The sequence below is a fragment of the Podarcis melisellensis genome (genome assembly GCF_964234715.1).
Source record: "Podarcis melisellensis genome assembly, chromosome: 5".
Lineage (NCBI taxonomy): Eukaryota > Metazoa > Chordata > Lepidosauria > Squamata > Lacertidae > Podarcis > Podarcis melisellensis.
The window spans coordinates 61115733-61133927 of record NC_138537.1 but is presented as its reverse complement, the minus strand read 5'-3'; the positions used below and the strand labels follow the sequence as shown (position 1 = coordinate 61133927).

Here is an 18195-nt window from a genome sequence, read left to right as displayed (position 1 = left end):
AATCTGGAAGAACACAGATGGATATTCGGTGAAGGCTGATACCCTCTGAGTTTAGCCTTCACTTTTTTTCAAATCAAGAAGAAATGTGCAGCATACTCCATATATACAACCGATTAAGTATATACAGTTGGGGAAGGCCCATAGCTTAGCAGTAGAGAACATGCACTGCAAGCAGCAGGTCCCCAATTCAATTCCAGGCTTCTCCAGGTATGGAACTATCTGAAACTGAGCTGCAGAGCTCACTGCAGACAGTACTAACTGAGCTAGCTGCTGGACCATTGGTCTGGATCAATAGAAGGTTCCAATTAAGAAATGAGACCCATTGAAATAATTGAGGCATGCTTCCAATGTCATGTGCTGAGCATCAGAGTATTCACAGAGAATATGCAGTCCTTTAGGGAATAATGTTCCTTGCATCAGTGTTTTCCCCTCTTATTCCCATGGGCACACGTCGGTAACATTATCACCGATGCCCTTCTGTGTTCTTTTGCTTACTTACCCAACAGATATCAAATAACTTGGCCCTCCTCATTCTGCATGACTGATAACATGTTTGTAATTATATGACATGCTGAGAATCTCAGCAAACGTCCCAAGAGTCAGGGGACGTCTTACCATAAAGTGAGATAAAGCAGCTGTTTTGAGCAGCATAATTCCAGGGGGAACTGGAGTTTCATGCCTCCCACTGCCATCTCTGGATGTTATTATCTAATAAAAGATAACCTGAGGGAGAGAAATGCCTTTGGCTGGTGGTAGCAAGGATGCATATTAATTTAAATATTAAATGTAAATCAATTAAAAGGCTCCGGCAACTGTGTCCTAATTAAGTAATGCACGTGCTTATTCCGTTATTTCATTGAAGCCTATCCAGATATTTGTGGTTTGCATTGCTGCCTTGATAATCCTAACCATAATCGTGACTGTGGGGTGTGGAGGGGTCCATTTTCATTGTTACATTTTAATCTCTTCCCTTTGCTTATGAAGATGCTTGGTGAAATTGTTTACTACTCCCGCTTCTGCTTTCTTCAATCACTCAGCATTTTATTTCTCAGACTTATAGCTATACTCTCATGCTTATACATGGGATTTCTGCTGGGAAAAGGCCAAGCATGACTTGGAAAGCTGATAACGTCTTTTCAGCAAATAATCACGCTCCGGAAACGCGATGAATGTAATCCTGGCAAGAGCTGGATACAATGTCACACAGGCATGTGCTGGGTTAAAACGGCCTCTTCATTTTCTGATTTGGGATTCCTTTTCCAGCAGGGATTGGAAACTGTCATGGTTTGGTAAAAGAGAATCATTTAGATGTATGGGCTGGACACTATTTTTAAAAAGAAAATGGAGTGGTTTGAGAGAGAACTTTTTCCCATGGCATGCATTCCTATTTCTTTTGTCCTGCTGTCACCTCTTGTCAAACACATTTGACAGATTTTTGAAACAATGCAAAATCCCTGTCAAACCTGTTTCCCAAAAGGAAAAAGCAGGACAAGCATTTGCACCACACCCAATGATCCTTCCTCTAGAATGTCTCCCATTCTCTGAAATGAAAACTCCCATCTGGGCTGTATCGTACTAACACTACATGCACTGAAATTAATAGACCTAAGGTATTCATGTTTCTAAATTTTAGTGGGACTGCTCCGACTACTAAGATCAGATATGGCCCTCTTTCTCCAGCAATACAGCCATTACCTATCAGATGCCCTGTCATTCCAGCTACAGGGAGTATGACCCTGCCTTGCAGCAGGATTCAACCATGTTGCAGCCAGACATGCTTTCTTTCTGTCTACTCCGCTGTCTCCCTCAATGCCTTCCCGCTCTTGTCTTTTATACCCAGATGTTTCTGTTATCCCCCTACTTACTCCAGCATTAATTTCTCCCTTTCACCATCATGAATTCTTTCTGTGGGAGACCACTCAGGACCTTCTAGAAAGCTGCAGTTGTGAGTACACACTAGATACTATCTCCTCCTTTGTCTAGCCAGCAAGGTGAGTGATGGTACCAGTAACCAACTCAGGCTTTATATATTATTCTAACCTGGAGGCTTATGAGGTCTGTGTTAGACTGATGAAGAATGTGAGAGAGCCCATCTTCTAACCTAGGGTAAGGATGGGGAATCTTCTTAGCCCAGGAGGCCAGTTCTTTGTCTCCTCCACCTGCCACCAATCAACTTCGACAGGTAGGTTGAACCATCTACCTCTCAACCAGCTGACTCCATAATGATGCCAAGTGATTGACACATGTCAAAATTCTTTGGAAGATGTGCTCTCAGCACCAATCAAAGGGGGCTGGAAAGGAAACTGGAAAGGACCTTGCGGTGCTTTTCAAGTTCTGCACAAGGGGCTTTGTAAGTCCTTTGTTTGGGCTTGCTAAGCACTTTGTGCCGTGCCCCAATTGCCCAACAAGCAGCTGGTTTCAGGATAAGTGCTGCGCAAGGGGCTTTGCAGGCACTGCCAGTTGACCAAGCCCCACCTGTACCTGCAGGTGGGCATGATTTGGCTGAAACAGGCTCTAGGGCAGGATTAGACCCATGGGCTGAAGGTTCCCCATCCCTGTTCTCGTAGGAATGGATGGAAGAATTTTATCTGAGTCTGTTGTTGAAGTCTCTTCCTATGTACGCTTAACACTTCATGGATTTGGGAAGCACAACGAGATTATTGCTATTTAAATAGTCTGGCTTTTGTTAACCAGGCGGTGTGGTACCTTCATACTTGCTTTGTTTTATTTGCTTGACATTTTATACATATATTAATTGTAGTGTTCTTTGCTTTGGGATTAGGCTAGCTTAAAAACTCTAATGAAGCAGTATAATCATAAGGGGTATGAAACTCTCTATGGGGTATTTCCATGATTCATTGTGTACCCTTTACCTGCTGTCAAGCGCAACCTTATCTTTCCTAATAAATCCAAACAGATTTTTATTCTTTGAACAAATAACTTTTTGTAAAGTTTTGCTTAGGAATGGGGCTAGCACATCTGCACCTGAGATTTTGAAAGTCACAAAGCAGGATGCAATTTTTCATCAGGAGTGCAGTCAAGGGACTTGGCCCAAAGCTTAATGAAAGTGTCAGACACAGAAATATATATTAATAAACTGCCTTTCATGATCCGTCTCTCTTTCATTTGACATCTCTGTTACCCAACAGAGACAGCTGCCTTTTTCCTTGAAAAGTTTTGGAGACTGCAATTAAACATATCATACGATGTAGATGCTTGTCAAGCCGCACCTCGTTAAGTTATCCCTGCAAAATGCCAAATATAGCCACATCATTACTGTATAAATGGGAATGGGTCTTTTCATTTGGAATGCCAGGTATCATTCAGGAAAGTAATGCCACGGCTTCTGTTTTGAACACAAATCTGGAAGTGGAAAATTATAGAGTACAAACTGAGCAAGCAGAGTTGGTGCTTGTTTAACAGTGTAACCTCTTGGTGAGCTGTTTCTCTTTCTCATCCTATGAAGTGGAGATATCGTATTTTTCGCTCCATAAGACGCACCTAGTTTTTAGAGGGGGAAAGCAAGAAAAAAAATATTCTGCGCAGAGCATGTAAGCAGCTCTCGCTTTTTTTGCTTTAAACCCTTCCGTCCCTCCTCCCACTTTGCTGAGAAGCCAGCAGAGCAAGAGCGATAGCTGTTCAGCGACTCTTCTGCTGGCTTCCCAGCAAAGTGGGAGGAGGGACGAAAAGGAGCCCTTACAAGGAAGCGCTGAGCAGAGCCTGGCAGCAGCTTTTGTGGCTTTTCTGGGAGGTGGGGGAAGGGACAGAGGGCAGCCCCTCAGTCTTTTCCCCCACCTCATGGAAAAGCCCCCAAGAGCCACGCGCTCTTTAAAGAGCCGTGCCTAGCGCGTGTGCAGCTCTTCGGGGCTTTTCCCCGAGGAGGGAGAAAGGATTGATAGGCTGCCCTTCTCCTCCTCGGGGAAAAGCCCCCAAGAGCCGCACACACACGCCACGTGGCTCTTTAAAAGGAGCGCTGAGCAGAGCCTGCCACCGGCATTCGCTCCATAAGACGCACACACATTTCCCCTTACTTTTTAGGAGGGAAAAGGAGTATCCTATGGAGCGAAAAATACGGTATTTCTTCTATAGTAATCTGCCTGATAAGGAATCTGAGAAAGCAGGCAAATGGTCAAATTCCATGTGAATACAGGCAACCCCTTGTATGTCCCATTAAAAAAAAAATAGCCACCCTGCTTTTCAGATGTTGTTGGGCTCTAATTCTTATCAACCTGAACCATCATGGCCAATGGTCAAAGATGATGGCAAAGACAGGCCAGCAACACCTTGAGAGCCACAAGTTCCTTATCCCTGTCTAAAATATCCTTCCTACACCAGCTATCTTTTTTTCTTTTTTGCAAGACTGAAAATGTCTATGTCAGTGGTTCCCAATTGGTGATCCGCAGACCCCAGGGGTTTCACATAACCCACCCAGGGGGTCTGTGGCTCCAATCACATAACAAAAATTACCATAGAGATATCAAACTTTTCAAATGTAGGAGGTTCACAGTGCTTAGTTAATTGGGAACCACTGGTCTATGCTCTTAACCAGTGGGCCTTGGGCCTAAGAGTTTATGCACACTTACTGAATCCCCTGCTCTTTCTAGGCATAGGTCTTTAAAACTCGCTCTTTAAAGCTGAAGTGAAACAAATGGCAATTCAAGTTTTCCATGGATTCCGTGGAGCCAAAAAAAAGTGTGTTTGGACATGGAGCTTTAAAACTTAGACCATGCCTTGAAAGTACAGAGAAAACTTAAGTGTGGATAAGCCCTGTGGAAAGCTTTATCATGACTACGAGATTGTCAAACTCAACCTTCTGGCAACAACCCACAGTCTTTTGTATTGGAACAGTCCCTTTGTGATTCCCGGTGCTGTAAAAAGTCTTGCTTTGTTCAGAAGGACATATTGGGCTGTGAGCCCAATTCAAACACTAAATCCCCACCACTATACATAATAGGGATGGAGATCCTGTGGACCTCCAGCTATTGCTGGACTACAGTTCCCTCTATTGGCCATGGTGGCAAAAGCTGGTAGAAGCTAGAGGTTTCCCTCCCTGGTGGATAAGATTCTTGTCCCCTAACAATGCAGTGATCCTATATATGTCTCTTCAGAAATAAAGCCCACTGACTTCAATGGGGCTTGCTCCCAGATAAGTGGCTATGAATGTGCAACCTAATATCTCCGTATACTTTCATTATATGTGGTTAATTGTAGAGCTGAGTGAAAATACCTTCCCATATTTCTCACCCTCTTTTCAGGTGGTGAATTTGGGGTTATTTGCATATTTCAGAGGAATTAACAGGTAAGCAGGAGTTCTTCATTTCTTTTTCTAAACACTGCTTTGCAGTTTCATTGTTTGTTTTTCATCATGGTGTAGTATAAGTCCACAGGTGTAGAATAATGGCAGCCATTCTGAGATTCCAGCCAGAAGTTCCTATATAAGAATCTATGGCTCAGCAGCATTCTTTGCAGTTCCCAGAATGTCATAGATTGTGATAATAACTGCATTTAATAGTACATGGCATCAAATGCTATTACCATGAAAACATTCTAGACAGCGTTTTAAAAGTAGAATGGGGCAGGTGTCCAAATTAATTAAACATTATAGAGAAGAGTCTAGGCATGTAATTTTATGTACATCTCTTGGTAATACATGTCATAAGATCTACATGACAGGGGAGGTAAATGCTGAAAGGACAAGAAAACAAAAACGTGATTTCAAGCAATTTGGTGCTGCACACTCCTGTTCCTGTCAGATTGATCCAAGCAAGATCATAGCCAGCTACCAAGCAAAGCTAATTAGCACTTCAACAGCCATATTATATATCCATTCTGATGTAGTTTTAGCTTCACAGAAGCGGCAAAGATTGTTTTTGTCTGAGCTGAGTGCATATTCTCTCCTGACCCCTGAGAATATGCTTCCCTTCCATCTTTGTTTCATGTTCCTCGTTGGTTGAAATAATTGTTGTTGTTTGGTGGGGGGCTTTCTTGCTTTGGAAAAAACCAGAGGCTACATTTTAGGTATGAGAAACATGGTAGTAACTTATTGCTTGCAGTCTGGTTCTAGCCTAACGTAGCATAAGTTAACACAGCTGTAGTACTCCAACATTACAGCATCATTATGGACCAGGACATAACTGGGATGCGGGTGGTGCTGTGGTCTAAACCACTGAGCCTCTTGGGCTTGCCAATCAGAAGGTCAGCGATTGCTCTGCCCCAGCTCCTGACAACCTAGCAGTTCGAACGCACACCAGTGCAAGTAGATAAATAGGTACTGCTCTAGCAGGAAGGTAAAAAGTGTTTCCGTGCACTCTGTTTTCTGTCACAGTGTTCCATTGTGCCAGAAGTGGTTCAGTCATGCTGGCTACATGACCTGGAATGCTGTCAGTGGACAAACGCCGGCTCCCTCGGCCTGAAAGCAAGATGAGCGCCACAACCCCATAGTCACTTTTGACTGGACTTAACCGTCCAGGGGTCCTTTACCTTTTACCTTTACCAGGACATTCTGCTGTTGCATCTGACTTGATTCAGCTGATGCAGGTAAGGTTGGTGGAGCTCTGCACAAGAGGAATAGTGGAGGCATCTACTGTCTTGTGGCTGACATAAAGTTGGTAACCCAATAACTGTGTCAACCGAGGAATTGTGGCAACTGCCGCAACGTTTTTCGCTGTGAGGAACCATGACCTTTCCTCCATGCATTCATTTAATAATAACAGTAAAAGGGGGGAATTGTGAATAGCAGTATTAAGAAACTGTAAAATTAAATCTGGCTCTGGAATGCTGCAGTGAACGACTCTGTGGGAAAATTATGTATTTCTGGCTGTGCAACAGTTGCCTTCCACCCTTCAAACTCTGCCTGCAATCTGCTTCTAATTAGCCTGCTAGACAACACATGGCGTGCGAGCCACTGGGAGCTGTTCATCTTTGTGTAGCTTCCATTCCTTTATTATTATTTAAAAATAAAAAATAAAAAGGGTATATCGCTTAATTGTCAAGACCCCTCTAAGCGGTTTACATAGAACATAGTTTTAATATAGATTTTATCAGTAAAAGCCAGAAGTTACAGACAAGTCAGCTTAAAAATATCCCACGTGTTAATAGAAACAGTAGTTTAAAATACACATTATATTTTTTAAATGGGCTTGCAATACCACAGTGCATTGCTACCCGGAGCATGCTGTGATCACACTAAAACTTTTCCAGTTCCATCGTGACATTAAGAGTGTGATTCAGAGGGGAATTTTCACCAGGACTGTGGGGCAGGAGCAAAGCGTTAAATACAACCCCTGTGGAACACATCTTGACCCTCCCCTAGCTGTTATTCTGAATTCTTTTTGTTTTCTTTTGCTTTTTTTAAAGCCCACATAATTTACACAAGGAAGTCACTGCTTGATGCTACAAAGTTTCACACATCAATCGCCCACATTAAATTTGTGAATCAGGCCCCAAACCATCAGTCTAAGGCTGATACATACTTAAAGGTAAAGGGACCCCTGACCATTAGGTCCAGTCATGACCGACTCTGGGGTTGCGGCGCTCATCTCGCTTTATTGGCCGAGGGAGCCAGGGTACAGCTTCCGGGTCATGTGGCCAGCATGATTAAGCTGCATCTGGCGAACCAGAGCAGCACACGGAAACACCGTTTATCTTCCCACCAGAGCGGTACCTATTTATCTACTTGCACTTCATGCTTTCGAACTGCTAGGCTGGCAGGAGCAGGGACTGAGCAACAGGAACTCACCTGGGAGTAATTCACATTGAACTCAGCAGAACTGCTTCCAAGCAGACATACATAGGATTGCATTGTAAGTGACTCACTCAAATTAGTTATCAATATGAAGCTAAGGAACAGCAGCAATCCACACAATCATCTTTGGAACTTCTTTCCTAATCTGAGAACACCTTTTATATATATATATAAAAAACCACTTCAATTTGATAAATTTATGTTGATTGAATCTTCCTTTAGCCTTTTGTCTTGCACAGAAGCAGCGATGGGCAGTAATGCCTCATTTGTCCATGACAACACATTTGAATAATTTTCAAGGACAGGACTCTGCATTAAAGCAAAATGAAAGTGAATCCTCAATCATAATTTTTAGGTTGGTTTAAGACAGAGAGATAGAAAGCTGCCTTATGTCTGGTCATAAGATTTCCACATTTAGTCCAGTATTGTCTACTCCGACTGACAGTGGCAATTAAGGGTTAAGGGGAAAGGTCCCTTCCCATCTCCTTCTTCCAGATCTTTTTAACAAAAGATGCCGGGGATTGAACCCAGAACCTTCTGGAGGTGAGCATATTTTCAACCATTGAGCTAGGTTCTGTGTCCCCACCACCACCTTCTATTATTTGTCTTTCATATACCATATAAAAGATAGGCATGACTTGATTGAAAAAATCATCATCTTTCTAATGCCTCCTTATAGTGTCATACATCATTCAGTTTCCATACACCGTCTGTGAATAAAACCGCATATAATTGTTGCAATTAAAATACAAATAGAGCATAAGGATTTCATAATGTCTCTTAATGTAAAAAGACTGCAGTTCATTCTGAATATGATTAGTTTCTGGCACCATACCTGTAATTACGGTAATTAGAGCTAGGTGCAAAATTAATCTCAAACCAAGGTGAGTTCATTCATGTAGAACAGTCCAATCTACCTGATCTTCTTAACAAAAAAAGAAATGAAGCTTCAGTACTTTAAGACTATATGCTCCTTTATAAATAAATACCATGACATAGAAACAAATGGAAATACAAAGCCAAATAATTGTCTGTAAAAATAAAAAACCCACCCTACACACCCACAATTTCATATCTTAGATCTCCATCTAGTGATCAGACACACGGAACGCAAGTTGAATATTTGTTGCCTCTAATGGTCTGATCTGCATATTTGGCTTCCCTTTGGGAAGCACAGGGTTGGCGTAGACGGGAGGTCAACTAAACACAAAGGTCTGCACTTCCATTATGGGTAGGTTATTGTCTCCTCTTCCCCCTTGCCCTGCCGCCACTATTAATTCAACAATTAGCAACTATTTCCTCCCTGCCTTCCTGCTGTGAATACATGTATTTTTAAATAAGCCTTAGTGTACTTGTCTCAGTGCACGATGTAGCCGTATCTGGACCATCTGCTTCACTTTAATATATATTATTCTCTATATGAAAAGCGAGTCTGGAGTGATAAATTCATAATTCAAGGCTTTTGAGAAACTCCTACAGAAATCCAATAAAATCAAAATGAAACAGCAGCCTTGTAACATATAATATCCCTAAGGATCAAAACTTGTGTATCCAGCTTAATATCAAAGGATCACTTGGTAATATTTGTTATAAACCATCCAACACTTCGGCTCGGGCGGGGGGGGGAAGCATCACCAAATATGATTTGTACAAAGAAGCCAAAATGAATACATATATATGGACAAACATACACCTGGAAATTCTGACTGAAGCTCTAGAAATTTGAACATCCTTAACAATACATTGAAGTTCAATGGGATGTTAGATTCAGGTCAGTGGCCTTCCAATGCTACCACTCTACCTTCAGTAATTAAAAGAAACAAGTGCCAATGTGAGTGAATGTTTTAAAAGGCCAAAGTATCTGTAACTGTTTCTCGGGTTGCCATTTCTCTTGTGTGTGTGTTCATGCTCTGTTGTGATTAAAAGCTGCAAGATGCTTGAGGAGGCTGCCTAATGCTCCCATGGCTGGTTCATACAGAACAGTGCAGGATTAATACACTATATTTTATTAAACTGGGAATGAGTGTTTAGCTGATAACACACTGCTGCTCCTCTCTCATGGACCCAGAGGAATGGTGGGAGGCACCACCTGGGGAACCCCCAAAGGGTGAAGGCTCAGAGCCCAAGGGATTGGTGGTGGTACAATGATGAATGGTCAGAGGGAGGAGCCTAGGAGAAGGAAGTGTCAGAAACCAAAGAGGTAACAGGTTTTGTTTTTTTTAATATAATATTTTATTAAGTTTTAAGAGTAACAACATACAATAAAAAGAAAAAAACACAGGAAAAACACAAAAAATACACAAAAAGAAAAACAAAAATGCCTCTTTTTAAATTCTCATCTTTGATTCACCTATTTTCCTGACTTCCTCGTGCCTCCCTTTTTTGTATCCCTTTTAAAAATTTGTTCAGCAAATTCATATCCAATTAATTTATCTATTATCAATCCAATCTTGTTTTTTGCCTTGTTGCTAGAACCCCTTCAGTTCATTTCAATGTCATCAACATTCAAAAATTTTACAACGTTTCTGTAAATAAATTTTAAATTTCCTCCAATCTTCTTCCACCAACTCTTCTCCCTGGTCTTGGATTCTGCCAGTCATTTCCGCCATTTCCATATAGTCCATTACTTGCATCTGCCATTCTTCCAGAGTGGGTAGGTCTTGTGTCTTCCAGTGCTTTGCGATGAGTATTCTTGCTGCTGCTGTAGCGTACATAAAGAAAGTTCTGTCTTTCTTTGACACCAATTGGCCGACTATGCCCAGGAGAAAGGCCTCTGGTTTCTTCAGGAAAGTGTACTTAAGTACCTTCTTCAATTCATTATAGATCATCTCCCAGAAAGCCTTAATCCTTGGGCACGTCCACCAAAGGTGAAAGAATGTACCTTCAGTTTCTTTACATTTCCAACATTTATTATCGGGCAAATGATAAATTTTAGCAAGCTTGACTGGGGTCATGTACCACCTGTACATCATTTTCATAATATTCTCTCTTAAGGCATTACATGCCGTAAATTTCATACCAAAGAGGTAACAGGGTTTAGTGAGCAGGCAGGGCCTGTGGTGGAGAGTAGTCCAGAATCAGAAAGGGAAGTAGGAGAGGAGGAGAGCCAAGAGGCAGAGATGTGTCAGGCTGGTGAAAAAGCCTGGGTGTTTTCCCCTCCTGCTGTGACAAGCTCCGCTCCCCACTGGTCTCCCAGGACATGAAGAGGTAGGAGCAAAGACAGGCACGCAGACACAGTCTCAGATTGCTTGGGAGGAACCCAGGGGAGGAGGAGATTTAGGCAGCTGTGGGAGGTGGAGATCTTCAGCCTCCACAGCTGCCTCATAGAGGCAAGACCTACTGAGAAGAGCTGCTGTGCTCACTACGCCTGGCCCCCCTGAGCAGGTTTTGTTTCTACTAGTAAAGAGTTAGTCCACTTCACTTACACCATGTGATTCATTGCTGGCTGGCTCCCTGTCATCCTCATGCGCCAGATTCAAGGCTGTGATCCTGGTCTCTTTGGACCACAGTTTGTCCAAAATGAGAAGAGATGTTTCCTGCTTCCTCCTCCCTCTGTCTTCCTGAAAGGTATCCTTCAAGAGTTTGAAGGGCTGTCCTAAGCATGTTGGAATGGGGATGGTAGGCTGCTGTGGGTGGGATGGGATTTCTTCTTCACATGAACTTTCTTAGGATTCAAGTATGATTTTATGCAACAGCCCATGCCCCTAACAGACCCCCACCCCTCCCTGACTCATCCCACATTGTTGAGAAGGTCATTGTTGAGAAGGTCCTTTCCATTAACTTCCTTATCATAATTAGGATTTAATCCTTTGTTTTTTATGAGGTCTGCATGATATCTGTTGACATTTTATATACATTCAGTCCTAGCATGGACTGATGATCTTCCTGTGATGAGTCAATAGGTGGGTGGCTATGACGTTCTGTACAGAACCCATGCATAATATGCCTACAGTTCTGACTGTAGTTGACTCATCATATCTCCGACCTGCTGTCAGCCAATATTAAGGCAGTCGTTTATTTGGTTCTGTTTCTTTCACTTTTAGAGGAACCAATGATGTTCATCAAAAGGCTGTAAAAGAATTGATTATGCACAATAGAGCATGGCAACAAAATTATGGCTAGGACTCCACCTGTAGACCACTGCCAGCTAATGAGACAACGGACTGTGCAACATTGATGTTACAAGAGGTGTCATTCAGAGCGACAGATTACTCAGAACTGTAAAAAGTGGCGTGCCTATGCTCCCTTATCAGCCCATACAGAATCACAGAGTGCTAGAACAGACTGCGATTAAATATTTGCTCTTAAGCCCAGAAACACCCACCAATTTATTAAGCCTGCACATGTTCTGTACAACATGGTGCCATGGGAGTAATGTTTTTGAAACATGCCTCCATAACCATTTAAAGCAGGCTGTTTGGGATGTCCCAGCCCTGTTGCAAATGTCACTGCATTATTGCTCAGCATTTGGAAATCCCATAAGCTTGCTCCCAACAAGTTAATTGAAGTGTTGCATCCTTGAGAAACCTGCTAGTCTGGACGTATTTAAGGATGGAATTGGTATAGCAAGAGAAAAGCAGCATATGCTTCTCTAACTGCTGGAAAACTGATGCACTGGCATCAGTTAGGCATACATAGCTAACCCGAGTGTGAGATGCCCAACCTCCATCAACAGCACTAGAAAAATACACACACACACACACACACACACCAGTCTTAATTTCCCAAGCAAATTACCCTTTGAAGACAAGCACATCATTTCTTTAGAAGAAGACCGTGCTATGGGGTGTTCTACAGTAAGAATACTATAAATCATTATGTTATTTTATTTTTTTAGCACAGAGGGAAGGAAGAGAAATCATTTCAGGATGTAAGTAAGTTGACTAATATCTCTTTGGCTAGAAATAAAGCCAGTTAAAAGAAAGACACAGGGGAAGTGTTTCTGAACCAGTTGGACGCCTGCATCGGTTCGCTCAGTATCATGATCTATGCATTTGTGCACAGAAGGAATTAAAAAGCAATAAAGAGAAGGTTGGGGAAGTTTCCTGTGGGTACACTTTGTGTTAAATGGTGCATTAGGGAAGTAAATTCAAAATGGACCAGGCATGTAAATCTTTGGTGGCAGCAAGAGGGGTGGTTGAGTTGTGTGTGTGTGTGTGTGTGTGTGTGTGTGTGTGTGTGTGTGTTCAGGATTATATTCTGGGCAGTAAGTGTCAGTGTCCTTTCACAGTAAAACTTTGTTTGCTCCTAAACAGAAATAACAGTGCGTTTTGAAACCAGGCCACAGGTTCATTGTGAGGGGCAATACAGTTCATGACTCTACCCAGAAAGAGAAGCCCAATGTGGTGTAGCAGATTGAGTTTGTACAAACCCGGGTTCAATAAATGTCAATATTACTGTGGCGTTTGCCCTCCTAGGTGTGTGACATCCAATAGGAACCCAAGGGGAGGAGTCGAGGAGTCGAGAGTTAGAGAAGAGAGAGGGAGGATAAGTCTGTGGGTTGGGCTAGTTTGATGTGAGAGAGTGAGAGAATCTGTTAAGAGGAGTCAGTTAAACAGTTGGGATAATCAGTCAGAAGGTATTAGGAAGGTATAGGCCGGTAAAGAAACTAAGGTTAAGAAACTGACAAGAAAAATTATCTGAAATCATAAACTTGTTAATGCTTATAAAATAAACAACTGTCTGGCCTCAGTGTGTACCCAAAAAAAACGAGTTGTTGGCAGCGGAGAAGCGATCACAGTGGTGGCACAGGGATCAATAGACCGTCAAACATCCGGGGACCCTGTGTGATCGCCACAATTACATAATCTAGTTACATGAACATGTATACAGACCAAGTCAGATATTTAGTAACAGTAAGGGGAATGGGAAGGGGCCATTCCTAGTCACCTCACACTCAATTGTCCAAACACTGAGTCAGCACTCTCACCAGTTTTCTGACTGGGGCTTTGCCAACAGAGCCCTAGTAGATAATCAGATGATAAACCAGCATGTTTGCAGTGACCATTTCTCCTTCAGCTAGAAATGAACATATGTTTCTGTACCCATATTCTCATAGCTGCATCAGGTGAAATTGATTGTCTGGACCTATTTTAGTACTATTTTATTGTACGTTTTAAACCAGCATATAAACTTGAGTACCACTATGGGGTGGCGTAAAAATGATAATATACATAAATTAAACAACCCATTAAAGTCGACCAAGTACCCAGAATATACAGCCACCAATTTTAAATGGGGGGGGTGGGGGAATGTATGAAAACAGTACAGAAAATGATAATTCCCAAGGAATAAATATTCTTTTACTTCCCCTAGTACTTTGCGAAGCCTAGAATGGTATTTTCTTGGCTTCACAGACTTGGCAGAAAAGCACTGTTAGATTCCAGGTTGGCAACACTGCCGTACAGTTATTCTATCCAGACTGGGAAAGTAGGCTGTTTTCATTCCTTGCCTGCTTACTCTCTTTGACGTTCCTTAAACACTTTTCCCCTTTAAACGTATCCGATCCCAAACCAACCATTGAAATTCAGAGGGAAAGATGTCATTTTAAAAATGCATGATCCATTAACCAAGGAACGTACCCAACTGTAATGGTATAAATCAATAAGACTGAAGTCCCCACTGCACCATCATTCTGTCAACCTTCTCCCCCCAAATTCTCAGCACTGTGGGATGCCTGCCAGGGAAACATAATAAAACAGCTGGAACATAAATAAATAAAATAAAGTTCTTGACCCCAGAAGTTTTGGTATGTTTTCCCTTGTTCTTTAGTTTTTAATCTTTTCTCTTTTCACATCATCCCCCATTTCCCTTAACTTTGTGAGTTCAACCTTATTCTCTTGATATTTTCAACAATACTCCCCGAGATCGTAAGGAACAGCCACTATATTCTGAACTACGTTATATCTCTTATATAAATAAAAGAAGAGGGAGTGTTTCAAAATCCAGCTCTAGATGACAGGTCATTTTGTTACCATTTTTACTATTACAGACATTATGAAAAATAAGTTCCCCAGCCATTAGTAGGAACACAAGAAGAAGCAGCTGAGGTGCCATTGAGAAAAGACACTAGTCTCTAATAGGCACAATCTTACAGTGAGGAGTGAGAAGGCCTTCTTCGTGGTGGCTCTCTGACTCTGGAATGCCCTTCCACTGAAAGGTCAGCTGAAGAAGATTCTGATGAGCTTTTGCCGGCAAGCAAAAATATTATTATTCATCCAGGCACTTTGAATAACGAAGAGTAAGTTTTTAGTTTTATTGTTCTCCTGCTCTTGCACAATTGTTTGTTTTATGAATTGGGCTGTTTCTACTCATGGTTGTATTTTATGTCGTATTGCGTTTTGTGCATTGTTGGAAACTACTGTGGGATCATGTTGATGAAGGGTGAGCCAAAAGTAGGGAAAGTAGACTAGACTACACTGGAGTAGAATTCATTCATAAGAATGTAGTCTGAAGCCAAGGGAGCTGGGGGGAGATTTGAAGGTGTTCCAACAACTACATCTAGCATCCTTCCAAGCTTTCACCTGCAGGGCAGAAGTGGGGGGGGGGGAGAGGAGTCCTTTTCCACATTTTTCCAGGAATGTGGGAAGAATAGGAAGGAAATAAATAGGAATAAATTTAACGAGCTCCAGGGTTGGTGTGGTTTTCTCCCTGGTTTGAGGGTATGTTTGGGCAACTGGGGAGGCATTAGATCAGGGGTCAGCAAACGTTTTCAGCAGGGGGGTCGGTCCACTGTCCCTCAGACCTTGTGCGGGGGCGGACTATATTTTGAAAAAAATATGCCCCACAAATAACCCAGAGATGCAGTTTAAATGAAAGCACACATTCTACTCATGTAAAAACATTCCTGGACCGTCTGCAGGCCAGATTTAGAAGGCGATTGGGCCGGATCGGGCCCCCGGGCCTTAGTTTGCCTACCCATGCATTAGATCCTTCAGATCAAAGCTTTTTCTCCTGTCCATCTGATGTTGGTACAGCAAGGGCCACAAAAAATTCCAAAGTGGTGTGGAGAAGGAATCCAATAATGCATCACCTTCTCTGAGGTTCAAGCTCTGTAGTCAGAGATCCCATCCTGGGATGCCCCATCCTGGGACATAGGGTTGTAGTAAAGAAGTAAACAAATATTGCCTGAATCCCTGCTTCAGTATAATCTTCATACTACTAAAAGGAGGCATTCCACCACCTCACAGGATCATGGGATTGCAGAGTTGGAAAGGACCACAAGGGTTATCTAGTACCATTCCCTGCAATGCATCATAGGAATCTGCTGTATGCCTAGAAAGACATTTGGTGCATCTAGCTCAATATTGTCTACAATTGTTGGTAGTGGTTCTTCTGGGCTTCAGAAAAGAGCCTTCCACAGCCCTACCTGGAGATGACAAGGATTGGACCTGGGATTTTTTGAAAGAAAGGCAAGAAGGCCTACATGGCAGACAAACTGGTTAATTTCCCCTCAGAGGAACAACTGAACCCTAGAACCTATTTTCCACACCAGAGCTCAGTCTTGAAATGGAAAGAATATCCAAGTATCTGCCAATTAATCATAACCTGCCCAGACATACTTACATTTCAGAAGAGCAGCCAGAGTGGAGGATGTAGGCTCTAGGCAAACTCCAGCAACCATCCCCATGATGTGAAAAACCTACCGTATTTTTCGCTCTATAAGATGCACCAGACCACAAGACGCACCTAGTTTTTTGTGGAGGAAAACAAGAAAAAAAATATTCTGAATCTCAGAAGCTAGAACAGCAAGAGGGATCGCTGAGCAGTGAAAGCAGCAATCCCTCTTGCTGTTCTGGCTTTTGGGATAGCTGTGTAGCCTGCATTCGCTCCATAAGACGCACACACATTTCCCCTTACTTTTTAGGAGGGAAAAAGTGAGTCTTATAGAGCAAAAAATACGGTAAATCTGTTTAGATTCTTCATGATGGGCAGCTGTCAAAGGCATGGAAGAGAGCCAGCTTAGAACACAACTGGCAATATTGGGGACAATTCAAAAAGTGGGTTAAACAATGGCTCGTGCATTTTATTCCACCACGGTGTGAATATTGAATAAAGAATTACTGTATCACATAATTACAAAAACCTAACCAAAACACACACAGAGTTTAGTGAATGGGCAAAAATTAAAACTGTTAACTTAGATAAGGGCTGTTTAAACCTCTAGCAAAGCCATAATAAAGGAAGCATAACAAACAGCCAATTATAGCTAGCCTCCTTCATTTGGCTATTTTTACTCGCTAATCTGTGAAGAATTGTTACAGGAAAATTCATTCACTTCACCTCTGATGCTGTGTTTCTTCCTAAGGCAACATTGCAGCTTCTCTATTAATTAGAAAATGGCAGCACATAAATGGCATTTTGCGGGCTTCTCATTATGCTTCTGCCAGATTTCTTCGAGGCATAACACAATAGATATGATGACTAAAATTATTATAATCCTTTGAGAAACTAGGCTGGCTGGATTTCCAAGGTAACGCTGGGAAACAATGAATGATGTACTCGGAGACCAGACCAAGCATACATTTGGGGAGGAACATATTCCACGGCTGGTAGAGCACACTTGTCACATATATATCAGTTCAGCTCAGTCCCTGGTCTCTATAAAGGCTGAGTGAAGGCCAGGAGTCAGCCCTGAGGGCCACACTAGAACCAGGAAGACCTTATTACCAATGCAAGGTCCTAGCTTAAAGAGGAGGGAGCTCCTTGCAGGGGCGGAGGAAGAGGGTTGGGGGTGCGGGATGCCCCAGGTGTCGTCACTGAGGGGGGTGACAAATTGACAAAAATATGAGTTTTTTAAAAATATTTTTTAAAAAATTAGGCTCACAAAACTTTTTAGTTCAGTCAACAAACATAATGAAACATGGCTGGCACTGGGGACCACACCACAGGGCCTGCAATGTGCCCAAGCCACGTGTCTCTCCTGGGAGTGACGTGGTGACTTGAGCACCTGCAGGCTCTGCGCTGCCTGAAATGGCAGTGTGGGACTTGTGTCTGCCCTCCACCTCTCGCTCGGCCACCCTACAGCTCAGGGAGAGGCAGCAGAGAGGCTCCACAAAGCGTGCTCCGCCCCCAGGAGCAGCTAGCCCCACCCCTGGCTGCAGGATGCGCGCACCGTACCCGGCACCCGAGCGGCTAGCTATGTTGCTACCCCCTTGTCTAGGAGGCCCCATTTGCAGGATGTGATGGCCTGGGATTCGGACTCAGAGGCTGAACCTGAGGAATCCCAGCCTGCACAGGAGTCCCCGCCTCCACAACCAGCTGAGCCAGGGCTGGGGCCTGAGCCTGAAGGGTCCTCACCTGTGCTGGATCCTCAGGTGCAGGCACCAGCTGAGTCTGCTCTGGCCCCTGAGGTAATGGAGGACCTATTTCTGGCAGGTGCTCCACTCTCAGCCCTGTCAGGGGAGGTGGAGGTTGCCTACATAGCATCCCATCAGGGTCCGGTAACCCTC

General features: G+C 42.9%; 1 long non-coding RNA gene across 1 annotated transcript; it reads right to left on the bottom strand.

Moving 5' to 3' along the window:
- Window positions 1-1020: 1020 nt before the first annotated feature.
- On the bottom strand, window positions 1021-2189 carry LOC309370447. The gene is made up of 2 exons (XR_014168572.1): window positions 2041-2189; window positions 1021-1276 (listed from the first exon to the last, which is right to left on the bottom strand). It is a non-coding gene; the product is annotated as an uncharacterized lncRNA (long non-coding RNA).
- Window positions 2190-18195: the final 16006 nt, after the last annotated feature.